This window comes from Corvus moneduloides, chromosome 8 (genome assembly GCF_009650955.1).
Source record: "Corvus moneduloides isolate bCorMon1 chromosome 8, bCorMon1.pri, whole genome shotgun sequence".
NCBI lineage: Eukaryota > Metazoa > Chordata > Aves > Passeriformes > Corvidae > Corvus > Corvus moneduloides.
Window position 1 is genome coordinate 5,219,171 of NC_045483.1, and position 13,974 is coordinate 5,233,144.

General features: G+C 38.7%; 1 long non-coding RNA gene across 2 annotated transcripts; it reads left to right on the forward strand.

Annotated features, from left to right (window-relative positions):
- The first annotated feature begins 511 nt into the window (after positions 1 to 511).
- On the forward strand, positions 512 to 13,266 carry LOC116447553. 2 transcript variants are annotated; one of them, XR_004241594.1, is made up of 2 exons: positions 512 to 1,034; positions 5,766 to 13,266. It is a non-coding gene; the product is annotated as an uncharacterized LOC116447553 (long non-coding RNA). The 2 variants fall into 2 exon arrangements; XR_004241595.1 differs by having other exon boundaries at positions 512 to 1,017.
- The last annotated feature ends 708 nt before the right edge of the window (positions 13,267 to 13,974 follow it).

Here is a 13,974-nt window from a genome sequence, read left to right on the forward strand (position 1 = left end):
GATTTTGCAGTGTAAAAGCAAAGCACCTAAGAAAAGACAGCAAGTCAAGAGGTGCTACAATCTCTGTGATGTACAGTAAGTTAGCTTTTCATACAAGGAGTATTGTTGTGTTGAACCTTGATAGTGTGCCCCAGCCAAACTATCTTTAGCTATTCTTAGCAGAGCCCTCAGAGTGGAAACAGGCTGGAATTACACTCACCTGCTTCACCTGGCTTTTCCACCTTCAGCTACAGCACTTCAGCCCCAAGAGGGGTTTTAAGCTCCAGTCTGAAGGTTTGAGGAGAAAGGTGGGGCAGGCTTAGATCTGCTCTCTGTCCTTTGCTGGCTTGTTGTTTGTATTTCCTGAACTAACTTGGCTGCTGATCACTGGAGGGGTTTTACTGCTGCCATCATCTCGACACTGCTTGCCTGGATCAGGAGTCCCACCTCTCAGAGCCCTCAGGAATTCATCAAGGACTGAAAGGTAAACTGTGCTAAATTGGGAAAGAAGAAGCTGAAAGACTAAATACCAAGACAGCAAGGAATAGATAAAAAAGGACTGTGCTGCACTGGATTAAACCCAATCGTATTATCAGAAAAGTGTGTGTGGAGCTCATGGACAAAATAGAGAAACCAATCAAACAACGTGAGATCTCATGCACAGCAGTTGCAAAATGTATATGTACTGTCTTATGCAAAAGTTGTAAAATGTAAAAGTAGAGTAGTAAAATGTAAAAGTAGGTAGAATGTATAAGTAAGCAAAGCGTGTAAGTAAGGTGTTATGTCAAAGTTGTGAGATGTGTGAGCACAGGGGTGTTTTAAAAAATAAGACATTCTGCATAATCATATTGATTCGTTGATCAGAAAGCATTCCTGCAGAGTATCTCACTAAAGATGGCTCATTCAAGTTACTTGCTGCTTGGACTGAGTGGCTGTAATTCAAGATCAAGCGTGCTGGACTCCAGTGGACAGTGATGTATTATATTCCTGTGAAGAGGAAGACAAACCTCTGCCCCTTCCCATCATATTCAGTTTCAGGTCTACATATAAAGAGAGTAATAAATAAACAAAGCAGCTAGGAAACAAGGGGCCAGTATACTGATAAGCACATCAGCTTTTCAGCATGGTGCTAGCAGTATAAATGCCAATTTTTGGGAGTTTTTTAATGGGAATTAGGGGAATAGTTTCCCTCCAAGACAATACTTTAACAAGGCTCAGAATTTCTTCAGGATGATCCTTCACCAGCAGGATTTGTGACTTTCTGTCCACTGGTAATCTCTGACTTCCTGTCTACAGGATCCCCAGCTCGGCCAGGAATTATGTCCTATACCTGAAAGCAGAGCTGGTTCTGTTTATCAGCTCAGTTATTTCCTCAGACTTCCCTGGCAATTCCTTCAGCTCTGCAGTTCTTCTTTCCAAGTACCTTTGCCCCTTTGGGTCCCATCTGGTTCAGTATTTATTGATTTGGTTGGAAGGTTTTGACTTAGCTCCTCACAGAAGAGACCGGATATTCAAAAACCCCTCTTGATTTCCTGCTGTCAAACACATGCCTTCTTCCAACCTCAGTTTTCATCAATCCAGCAATGCCTCTTGCTGCATCCCTTTTCCAGTTCTACTCTCTCATTTCAAAGACTCTGCGTGCAGTCCCTGCTTTTCTTCAGAAACTGTCTAACCATAATTTGATTTTTAGGTTTGAGGGGATTTTGTTTGTCAGTTTTGATCTGATGACTCTAATTTTTTTTATCTGCAGTTTTCTCTTATCCCAGGCCCTTTTAGAAGGATTCCCACCTACAGTGTGAATTTTAAGATCTGATTATACTGCTGACTGTTCTATTTTCATCTAATTGTCTTTAAATTGATCCTTACTCTCTGGAACTCAGTAGAATCCTATATTTAAATACGTGTCCTAATGCCCTTTGACGCCTTGGGGTAAACTTTACCACTTGTTCTTTTGTATTTCTCTCTTTTTGACTGGCTTGTCAGTACCACTACAGAGGCTGTCAGGACCCACACAAAGCACGTGCATTTTGTGAATTAATATTTATAAAGACAGGCAGTGGGACGTGATTTTCATGAGAAAGGTTTTGTGCTAAACACAAAGTGGTTTTGTGTTAAATTGTTCATCAACAAAGAACTAATGCATCAAGGAATGACCTTTACTTGCTCATCTATGCCATCAGTCTTAATTTAGAAACCCAGCAATGCCCTTAAACAGGATAATTATGAAGTTAAGCTCACACATAAATCTTCAGCGTAAAAATTAGGCATATGGGCTGAGGGATATTTTAGCTTTCAGTTTTCGTTCTATAGCACTTTGTTAGCCTAGCAAGAAGAAACTGAGGAACAGCTTGTAAATTCAGGGGGCGTCATCCTGAGTCCTCTCTTGAATTCAAATCAAGGCCAAAAAATCTGGGACAGAAATACCTCATATTATTTCCTTAATTTTGCAAAACTCTGAGTACAGGTTTGGTGAAGTCTCATTGCCTGCTCTTGTGCTGTAGAGAGCCTGGGACTGAGTTGTCACAGCCGTGTGTGAGTGACCTCAGCTCCCATCTCCCAGTGCCTTTCTGGGATTCCTGAATCCAGCCTTGATGAGAAAACTGGTTATGCTTCCCTACAGAAATACATTTTCCTGAGAAAGGGGATCTAGAAGCAAATGGGGCTCCTTAAATAGCATTTAAATGTTGTAACATTTGATGTTTCTACCCTGCAAAGATGAGATGGTTGCTTGTGAAGCAGCTCCTTAAATACACATTACACCTAAAAATGTACTCCACCAAGGGCACTGAGGATGGGTCAAAGCACAGGCCGTGTGTCCAAGGAATCACTGCACGTGCAAACACTGTCAGCTGAGGGACTTGCACTCCCTCAATCTTTCTCAACTGCCCAGTATTTATTCAGTGATTCCCACTTTCGTGCCTGTGCCTTTTCTTCTTGTCCAAAAGGATCTGTCCACCCTTTTGTGATCAGATTCAGAAATCATTCCAGAAGTGGTGTTTCAACTGCAGGTACAGTATTTCCACACACGGATATTGCTGCAGCTCTTTCTTTCAGCTGCCTTTTCTCCTCAGTGACCCTGAAGAAGTTTAGTTTTAACTTACAGACTCCAACTGAGTTGGCTGCAGAGCACTGGGCAAGTGTTAGCTTCAGAGTCACTCTGAGCCTTTGTAATTTGCTTTTCACGGTAGAAACTTTCTCCTTTCATCCAAGAAAGAGTGATATCCCCCCCCCCCCCCAGCTGAACCAGTAACACCAGTACAATCAGACTTTCACTGATTGCCATGTTCCTGTGATTAGGAAAGGCTGCATCCTGTAAGTGAACACAAACACTTGTACCATTAACTCATTAATGGAAATCCATCAGGTTCTACAGAGACTCTGTGCTCCATCTGCAAATGCAGCTGATTGTGCTGTCCTGCACAGACCTGCCAGCTCCCCCTTGCAGACAGCAGATTTAATCAGCAAAAATAAATTGCTTGGGAATTAGCTCTGCAGGAAAAGCTGGCTCAAAAATGGATCAATTTTATTGTTTCAGAGAGTTCATAAGTGTATCATTTTTCCCCAACAGACCCTTCTCTCAGGGAGATATTAACTGCAATGGAGCAGGCTCAGTCATTCATATCTTTATAAGATGGGCAGGCTTATCACCATGTGAGACGGCTAAAATAGGTGAGCTGTGGAATCTGTGAAGGGTCATCTATCATAATGTGCTGGGTAACCTTCACAAGCATGCCTAAATGTCTTTGATTAAGAGCTTTTCTTCTGTAACTTGTGATAAATGCTGGAATATTGATTTTCATAAGCCTGTTACTGAAGACAGGGAACACATTCCAAAGCGGGAATTGAACAGTAGCTAAAGAGAGAAAACTTCAAGCTTTCAGAGAAAAATAAACAAATAAATAAATAATTGCCCACAAGGGAGAAGAAAAGAGAGTTACTTTTTCCAATGTCATTATAAAAAGGTTGTAAATGCCTCGGAGGAAAAAGGTACTTTACTTTAAGATTACTAAATTAAGTAAAGGATGTAAGAGGAAAATGTCTTTAGTATCGAAGTCTGTGGATTTTCTACAGCCCATAATATAAATAGGGACCCAGTCTGCTAAAAAAAGATATCTCTTACAAGTATGACATTTCTTCTCTCTGATTTTGTGCAGCACGTGTCTGTAGCAACATTTAATACGACAAGAAGTTGTTTGCTGAAGATTCATGCTCTTTTAAAGAGAGCCCTCTAGGCATGTTTGGAAAAGTTCCACAATCTGATTGCTGGTTTCTCCTTTTACTCCAGAAACAGAGGGATCCTCAGTGCTGACAATCATTATATTCAGAAAATAAACTGATTAAATTAAACAATACAGAACATAGAAACACACTGAGATTGCAGAAAAACCAAGTACTGGGACCTGAAATGATGTTTTTAAAATATCCACAAGACTTATATTCTGCTTTTTTGTTCAAACATCTGTATGTTGCTTTGTATTTTTTCATAGAAAACAGGGAATAAGCATTGATAGAAACACCTGTATTTTCCATGAATCTAAATTTCAGAAGCAGAGAGAAGAATTCTGTCACTGTTTTCCATTCTCATGTTTATAACTTTAGAGGTCTCAGTTACCCAGTTAGATATCAGAAGGAATAACAGGAAATGTAGATGATCAATTCCCCATCAAAACCAAGACACATGAAGGTTGGTGGTGCTCAGCATTTGGAGTCACTGCTGCTCTCCCAGCTGTGCAAAACCTTTTATTGCTATTCCACCAGCTACCCTTGGCTTGCCTCCTCCTCTGTCTTCCAGAAAACCAAGGTGAGATTTCTCATGACATTGGTCCCAGAATCAGAGGGGACCTGTTTTGATAAAGCTTCATGCAGAGCCTGATGACACCAATGGAAGGATTTATTTTGGTTCTGACAAGTTTTGTATTTCATCTCCAATGTATCCATAGAGACATCTTGTCTTCCTCTCCTGGCAGGTGCTGGCTCAAGAAACAGCTTCAACATTACTACTCTTTAAATATCAGAGAAACCTATTCCCACACAAGTTCCAAAATTTCAGTTACTCATTCCAAATAAACTGTGGGCTGGATCTTTCTAGTACCAATTCTAACTGTTGGGTCTTATACAATCCATTAAAATTCTCATTTCTTTTCATTACAATGGCTTTCTTTTTTATCTTCTGTTCATTATATATATATTGTTTAGAGGATAGCACTTCAATCTTTCCCCCATTTCTAACAGTACAGTCATGCTTATCCACTACAAACTTGATTTAATTTCTTAGCAAGGGCCACAGGGAAATTGAAGAGGTTCTGTTCATTATCCTGCCTTGTAATTATGTTTCTAACTCTGTTTTCTAAAATAGCTCCTAGATGCCTCTTGTTCTGGGACTGGTTTGAACCTGAGCCGTGTCTCATTATCTGACATGTTTTTAAACTGCTGAAACAGATAAACTTGGGAACTACTCACTGTGTGTCCAGTGATTTTAAGTAGGAAAAGGTGTGAGGCAGTGCATTCAAAGGTGTACGAATTCCAGGCTGGATTTGGTTTTTTTGAACTTTGTGATATTATTGCTAGCACAGAACAATCCATACAGATTCATCCACTTTTAATAGCACTGCTTAACTCCACAGCATCCATCACAAGGACAGTATGTACTTGATTATATTGGTGATGTATGAATTTTCTAATAACGTTTAGAAGAGCTAATGACTAACTGGCTAATTTTGTGGTATATGAAGGAGACTGAGGTGTTTTTCTTCAACTGGCACTAATTTCCAGTCTTCACTTTGAAGATAACCCTTGGAACAGGAATCTATTCCCCACTGAAGAGCAAATTCAACTTAGAAGACTGCACCAGGTCATGAATTCCTGAAATCTATAGAGCTGCATGAAGAGATGACAAGCATTAGCAGTAAAACCTCTTTGCTGTAAGAAAGAGTTCATTGCTGCCTAGAGGACTCCAAACTACAGAAATGGGATAAGAAAAACTCTCAAGGGAAAGAAAATTTGACCTTCTGATCTTCCTTCTCCTGGGCTGATGGAGAATCCTCTTGGTCAGTGCTGTGACAGTCCTGAGAAATACTTCAGCCTGGCATCCCTCAAGTGTCCACTTGCCATGACACAGATTAGATCATTAACAATTTTTCTATTTTTAAAAGAATTGTCTTTGCTCTCTAGATCTGTACAACCTGTGCACTGCTAAAAATGAGGAAGGAGGCAGGGGTTGGTCAGTCGTCACATTTTTCTTGAAGCAGTCATCAAAATTGGCATTTATTTTTCTCCCTTTGTGCTACTTTCTGTAATGGCAAATATTCAAGCATCAGAAACTGGACTAAAAACAATATTACATTCTGCCTTGAGGTATATTTTTCAGATTAATACCACCTATAAAAGAAATAGTAGCTTCTTAAATTACTGACTCCAGGCTTTGTACAAAATGCAGCTCCACAAGCAGCTCTGAGTTTTGGTGGCTGTTGGTGTAGAATAAATGCACTGTGCAGGAAGCACCTACTAGGATTTGCAAAGACTCTTTGCAACAGCTTCAGCAATAAATAAGTAGTATCATTTCACTTACGTTGTCTCCTCTACCTCATCTGACCCAAACTCTCTGACACCAGGAAATTGTGGGTTAAAGAAAAGAGTGAGTTAGGTATATCCTGTTTTATTTTTCTGCTAGAGCTATTCCACTCCATACCTGATTCAATATTCCGTGTTTCTTTGAGATGCATCTCAGACTCAAATCTTTTGCCCTGAGAACACTCCAACCTATAGGCTGCAGACTTAATTGTGGATATCTCCATTTCATTCCAAATCAGCGAGTACTTCATTAATATTACAAACCCCTGCAGCTATTTCAAAGTTCTCTGCAATGATTACCTATAGCCCCCTGAGAGCACTTTCCTGGAATATAAGAATGTGGTGTAGACCCTTTTTCACAGGAGCTAGAGGAATACCTTCTCTCATACCTCCAAGATGTGTTTTAAGAAATACGCTTCATAAAGCAAAGGCCCCTTTGCACACCTTAATGAGTAAAGTATACAGAAAAAATTCCCTAAGTGTTCACAACCATGTATGCTGGAAAAAATTTATGTTCATCACAGAAAACAATTCAGTAAAAGCAAAATATGACAAAGGACACTAAGTAAAACACTAGGATGGAAGCAACAAAAATAATGTGAATACCCTCTTCAGTCCCTCAAGGCTTCTTGCCTGTGGCTAGAACTCATCATTATTTCCCCTGGAACTGTCCTTACTCTCCTGTTCTTGACAAAAATCTATATCATGGTTTTATTCTAATGTTAATATATTTGAATTTAATGCCAAGAGCACTAGAGTGGGATAATGGTAATTACTTGAGTACTTTTGCAAAGGTATGGTCGTGAATCTACCAGTAGCAGTAGCTGCAGGTTTTTTGTGTACAGTTTTGAGAGAACAGTGAAGAATCTGCATGAACAGCTTCAAGGTGAAACAGTTCACAATCCTCACTAGATTTTCACCTATTGCAGACATTTGTAGTTTAAAAGAATCTTGAAACTGAGAGAATTAAAAAGTCATCCATCTGCCTATGAAAGGCTGACAGGAAATTATATTCTTCTAAATAAACAGTTTTAGTTCTGTGTCAGAAGGCATTGTGCTATGCTAAGAACCACTCTCTAACCACTAAAAATCGAGGATTTCTCCCCAGGTTTGAGTGGGAGTTTTACTCCTTGTGTGTGGAGTGAAGGAGTATCAGATCCATTTGTGACCCATGCCAGGTCAAGGTGCTGGAGGTGCTCCTGCCACCCTGCTACACTGAGTAATGAAATACCTTCATCAGCACTCCTGGCTTTGGGGAACATGAGGGGAGAATCTGCTGACATTTGGAGAACAGCAAGCATTCCCTTTAATATTTTATATATTTGTCAAACAAGTAATTAAGCTGTTTTGTAAATGTGCTGTAATCATAATAAATACTCAGTGGAAGGCCTCAGGTAATGAGGGTTGTGCATTGCTGGGAATGGGCTGACTGGGTAAGATACAGTCATTTGCAGATTAAGTCTCTAGAATTCTCTCAGTGTAAAAGGACGGGCAGCTCTGGAATTTATTACCTCTCACGAGAAAATGAACAGAAGCCTTTACACTCTCCCTTCACAGACATTTTTTTCCTGTGTTTTTAGAAGGTAGTCTAAATATTTCAGAGATTATTCACATTCCACAAACTCAGTGCAGTTCCAGTTGATTTATTGGAAGGTTAACACATCTGTGTTCTCAGTGATATATTCCTGAATACCTGATATACCTGAATGCAACTTTAATTCAGAGCTACATATGTTTTGAAGAGAGACATTTTCAAAACAAGAATCTAACAAAGCTCATTTGAGCAAACAGGGCAGGAGTCTGTGGCCCCTGCAGTCAGGGATTCAGAATTGAATGAATGTAGATGCCCCTCTAAATAAAACTGAATTTATCAAAACAAAACTGTGAATAGATCCCCTGAATAGTTCTTGGTGTCTGGTATAAAGGCCTGCCTGGATTTGATTTAGCAGATAGGGAAGAAAAAGGCTCCCTGTGAAACCAGTTGATTAAAAGCCATTCATAATGTGATAGAGAACTGAATTAATGAAATAATGCCTGAAGTGCGAGAGCTGTTAATATCACTTTAAACAAAACTATCACATAAAATATTCATTAGCACACAGAAAATTAAAAGATAACATTTGATTAATCTGTTTAGTCTCTAAACGACTAATTAATCTCATTAATATAGTCAACATTTTATGATAGATAAGAGAAATTATGGCAGCTATATCCCCTTCTATGTTTAGGGACAGCTAACAGATATTTTAAAATATCAACTTTTGCCTGGATATTTCTGGGATGTCTTCATGGAGAAGAAACAAAGAGCAGCAGTTGCCTGGAAGTACAAGGAGTGAGCAGAGCTGCAGGACAGCACACTCCTTTTAACAAGCTCCGTATTCACATGGATTTATAACCTTATTATTGAGAGGTCTGGAGCCACAGATACAGCTCAGAGCTCATACAAGAAAATTGGTTTTCATACTTTCCTTCTTCTGTACATTTAACAGTGATTCTTTACCTATTTTTCTGTCTAAACTTCAGCTGTGCCACGATTCCAAATGATTAAAGCCTTTCTGTACAGTGCAGTCAGAAACAAGACATGAGTTAGGGTTTAAGAGTCCTAGCCATTGTAATGTAGGCTAGGCTTGTTCCTGCTGCTGTTTTCTACTGATTGTAAGGAGAAAAAAATATCAGAGCTCCACTTAAAAATATTTTTTTGGCAAGGAATTTAAAAGTTAGTCATAAAATGCAGTGGGTATTGAAGCAATACATCACAAATCGGCTTAATGAGGTGCCATAAATATGTATGTACCTTGTAAAGACAGCTACCCAAAGATTACCTCTTTCAAAAGCAGCCCTGTACTAGTATCGTGGGAGAGAGGCTGTTGAATCTAAGAATGGTTTGAAAACTAGATACAGCATCAAACTTTAAATGTATTTTTGCACATTAACATTTTCCCAAACTTTATTCCAGTTTCCCATTCATTGAGTCGTTACAAGAAAAGGACTGCCTTGAGCAAGAAACTTCAGAGTTTTCGTGATTTGTCAACATTTTTTAACTCCTCAAAGGTGCTGATTCAGCAAAACAGAGAGGAGATGAAAAATTTCAAAATACTTTGTAATTATTCCTGACTTATAATTATCCCTAAAACTGCTTGGTGTTCTCTGTATGCCTTAAAAGAGCCCATGTTAAAGTTCAGATACTTTTTCCTTCTGGGGAGAAGGGAAAGGAGACAATTCTTTTAGGTGGAACCCAAAATGAATGCCAAAATTTGCCCTCATTGACTACAGTTTAAATGCACTCAGTCATTTCATTATCTCCAGTGGTGTGAGTAATGTCCTACTTTGCTCTGGGTGGAATTAATTCCCACACAGGCAGGGAAGTGCTTTGGGTTCTTTGAATGTGCTATACCCAATGCAAAAGCAAAAAGCAGAAATGTTGTTGTGTCCCTAGGAATCAGAGGCTCAGGAAATAATCGACTCCCACTAAAATGGTTTTATTCTGTTGCAAAAATAAAGACACTGTACAATTCAGCTCAAGATATAACAACCCTTACAATACAAACAAAATTTCAAGCAAGTAATATTGTCACTGACTTCAGCAGAATTAGTAACTGCCTGAATTAATCCGTGAGTTAATGTGCTTTTTTTGGATCAAACCCTAAGAACTTTTGACACACCTCTCTCTGTAGGAAGAAAACTTGGATTAGCTAATGTACCCTTGTTCTACTAAAAATACAGCCATTAGGACATTTAAATTAAATATGATTAGTCAGCTCTGATTTAAACCTCAGTATCTGTAGAGTTTTAATTAGACTACAGTAAGTGAAACTCATGTGCAAGTTTTGTTAATGCTGCAGTGCTCAGTGGCCATAAGTGTCAAAACCCATGGAATGAACCTCTCTCCATGTACAAAGACTCCAGGAAACTAAACCAGGAGCAAATTAAAGAAATAAAATTGTCTCATTATGGATCTGTCATGTAGTTAAAACAAAATGGAACCTCTCTTACACCAGCAAATCAGTTCTCCCTTCCTCAGTAAGGGAATATTTTCTGCCTCTCTAAAATTGCTTCAGTGCCAAACACTAAACTCAGGCAACACTAATAAGGCCAAAAGAATCAAAGATGAAAAATATTTCTTGGAAAGCACCATCTGTTATCAGTCTACAAGAGGACTTGTAATTTGTGAAAAACAAGAGTGCTGTCTGAAAGGGGCTGCTTATGCTCATCTGCTACGTGCTTCCAAGCACTTACTGAAAGCATTTCACTTTAGTATGGGAAGCAATCACTGAAGTATTCCAGGCTGCCCTTTAAAAGCAGTGATGCAGCAAACCTGTGACAGAGAAAAACAGAGACTTGTCTATTAACTACTCATTGCAACCTAGCAGCTGCAGAGAGAAAAACTCAAATATACAAGACAAAGCAACTAAGATACATTATTTCTAGTAGGAGATTAATAAAAAAAAAAAAAAGTTAGGTTTCCAGGAAATATTAACAGCATTTAAAGAAGCTAAGAAACTTAATTAATGTGGAATGCCACTCTCTGATGCCAACCTAGAGCTTCCAAAGACCGGTATCATCAAAAGGAGAATAAATATTTTGAGGCAGTGGACTGAGATGGGCCATCAGAGTGGCAATGGATGAGTGTAATCCAAGAGCTGGAATGAACTGATTAGGAAAGAGTCCATGAAAACCTGTAGAAAATACTAAGATGTAGTCAAGGGGAAACAAACAGAACAAAGATAGCTTTTTAAAAACTTTTCTTCATGTGCAATGAGCCTGTGGCTAAACGAACTTGTTTAAAAGAATATTTTTTTCCAGTCATCTTAATCAGCAACTTCCTCAATGTTCTAAAAGCAGAAATGTCTCAATGCTCATAAATACTCATAAATAATATAAGCATCCTAATATAATTGAGTTCATTGGTTTGACAGAGGAAAGAGAAAACACATTATCCAGTGTAAGTGTTGCTGGCAATCCTATTGAAACCAGGAAGGGGGTTATTACAATAAGGCTTTTTAATATGGGTCTAAAGCTTTAACCAGAGCTAAAAGCCCTGTACCATATCTGTTCCCTCAGGTATATCAGTTTTACATTGACATTTATGATTTCATTATCTTCACTGGCACAGATTTAGGTGGAAGAAGGGTTTCTCTTGGCATTTCAATATAAAACACACCGCACTGGAAAGACCTCTCTGTGCAACTCTTAAATATTTCACTGCATCTATAAACACCTGAAAATGTTAGAATCCTCCTGCCCATGAACCAGGAGTGATTTAAACTTGACAGCACAACCTGCTGTCTCCTGTGTCCTGACCAGCCCTTCTGGTGCCAAAGTGCAGCCTGAGTAGAGCCAACAAAACCACTGTGTAGCAGTGAGATATTTGGGGTTTACTGCTTCCACACCAGTATAATATTGCTGACATTCATGTAATTACCCCTGATTTCCTCTGGTAAAAGGATACAGAACTGTGTGGAACAGATAGATAGGAGCCTCCAAATTAGGACACAATCCTTTCAAATTAAGGAACAGTCTCACCATACTTAATTTAGACTGCACACTTCAGTGGCACCTTACAAATATTTATGAAGTTCATTAATGGACATATAATATTTGAGCTTTAATTGCTTAAGGACATTAAAACTTAATTTCAATAGAGGTCATTTAACTCCTGAATTCCTAGTGTACCAGTTCCAGACCTTTAAAACTTAATGGCAGTGATGGGTTTTCCATCACGGGGTCAGAGGCATTAGCAAATGTAGTTTTCCAGACCCATCTAAAATATGATTAATTCTGTCCTGTGCATATGAAATTATCTGAGTTATCAGAGTCATGGTTTGTTTAACGTAGGGCAAATCCTTTAGACTTTTATCTTCTATTCCTCAAATAAACTTCTCAAGTTGACAAAAGCAATTAAACTGGAACAACACGAAGTCACATTTGGAAATTATGCTAAAATTCACAAATGAGGTTAATATTCCATCATAGTAATGGTTTCATTAAACACCCCTAAGCGCTGTTCTGTTTTTATTGTACACATTACAACACTCTACCAGATTCCAACCCAAAAGCCTTTTTGAAATTTTTGTCATTTTATATTTACAGAACTCTACTACTTGATTTAGCTGCGTTCTCTGCTCTTGAAAGTCAGTGGATTCTCTCCAATTCTTCCTGGGAAAATAAGTTTGCTGTGGTTTGTTTCTTCAGCTGGAGTAGGTGGGAGAAATTTTGATGTATTTGCTTTGTTTCATTTCTACCACCAGTAAAAGAAATACGTTTTTTGGCCATTTTAGCAAGCCTTTATTGCAGCTGGCTTACAGAGTTTTAGAGGTACTATTACTTCAAGGATGTAGCTCCCACAACAGTAAAACAATATACAGTTCTTTCTACCTATTTTTGTTTTGTTTTATTTTGCAGTGCAAAGAGGGATGAAATTTAGCAAACTCCAATTTCAGTGAAGAGTTTAATGAAGAAACCCTCCCAAAGGGATTCCCTCATCTTTAAAAGAAACCACCATGTTCATGACTAGATATTCCAGCTGTTTCCCACAGCTTGGCAGCATTCTGCAGTAGTGGTAGCACACCCCTACGTTGACAGCCACATTTTAAAAATCACTTTATAATGTTATTGGAAAGCAGAACCTGGTCTTCTTTCTAAGGCAGATCCCCCCATGTTCTTATTGGCTTTTTTTTTTCTGGACAAATTCCTCTTGAAATAAACTGTATTTTCTTAGAACCTTTTAAGATCAGTGGGTCTTTCAATAAACCCATGAAAATCTAAAAAATTTGAATCTTTGATCAGAGTGATGGCTCTAACTGAAATGCAGCTATGACAGAAAGAGAATTGGCACTGAGATTATGAATTCTGAAGGATAGCTATGTATTAACACACTAATGTTAATTAGTCCATTACTAATTAAGTAATATACAGACATTCAAATAATATTGGTAAACGAAACGGTGTCTGAATACATGGAGGTGGTGGAGAAAACTCATGATCAACCAGTATAATGAAAAGTCTGGCAGAGCACAACTCTCTGGAGAATGTTTCAGTGGAGTGAGATGCACTGATCAGCCAAATATGAATTAGAAAGATCATCTGCTCCAACCTTCCAGTGGAAATGGGGCTGTTGCAAAGAACAGGTGGTGTCCACCATGGCGTTGTTAACACAGATCTTAAATATCTCCATGGATGGGAGATTCTATAATGCCCTAGAAAATTTTGGTTTGGTACTGCAGTACCTCTCTAGTGAAAAGGTTTTTCCACCATATCCATTCTGAATCTCCCAAATTGCAGTTTAGGGCCATTCCCCTGTGCTGTTCCATCCACCATGGAAGAGTTTGGTTCCGTTGCCTTTGGCTCTTCCTGTCAAACAGCTGAAGGTTGTTCTCAGCTTACAAAAGCCCCTCTTCAGGTTCAATGCTTGGTCTAGGTCCCTGA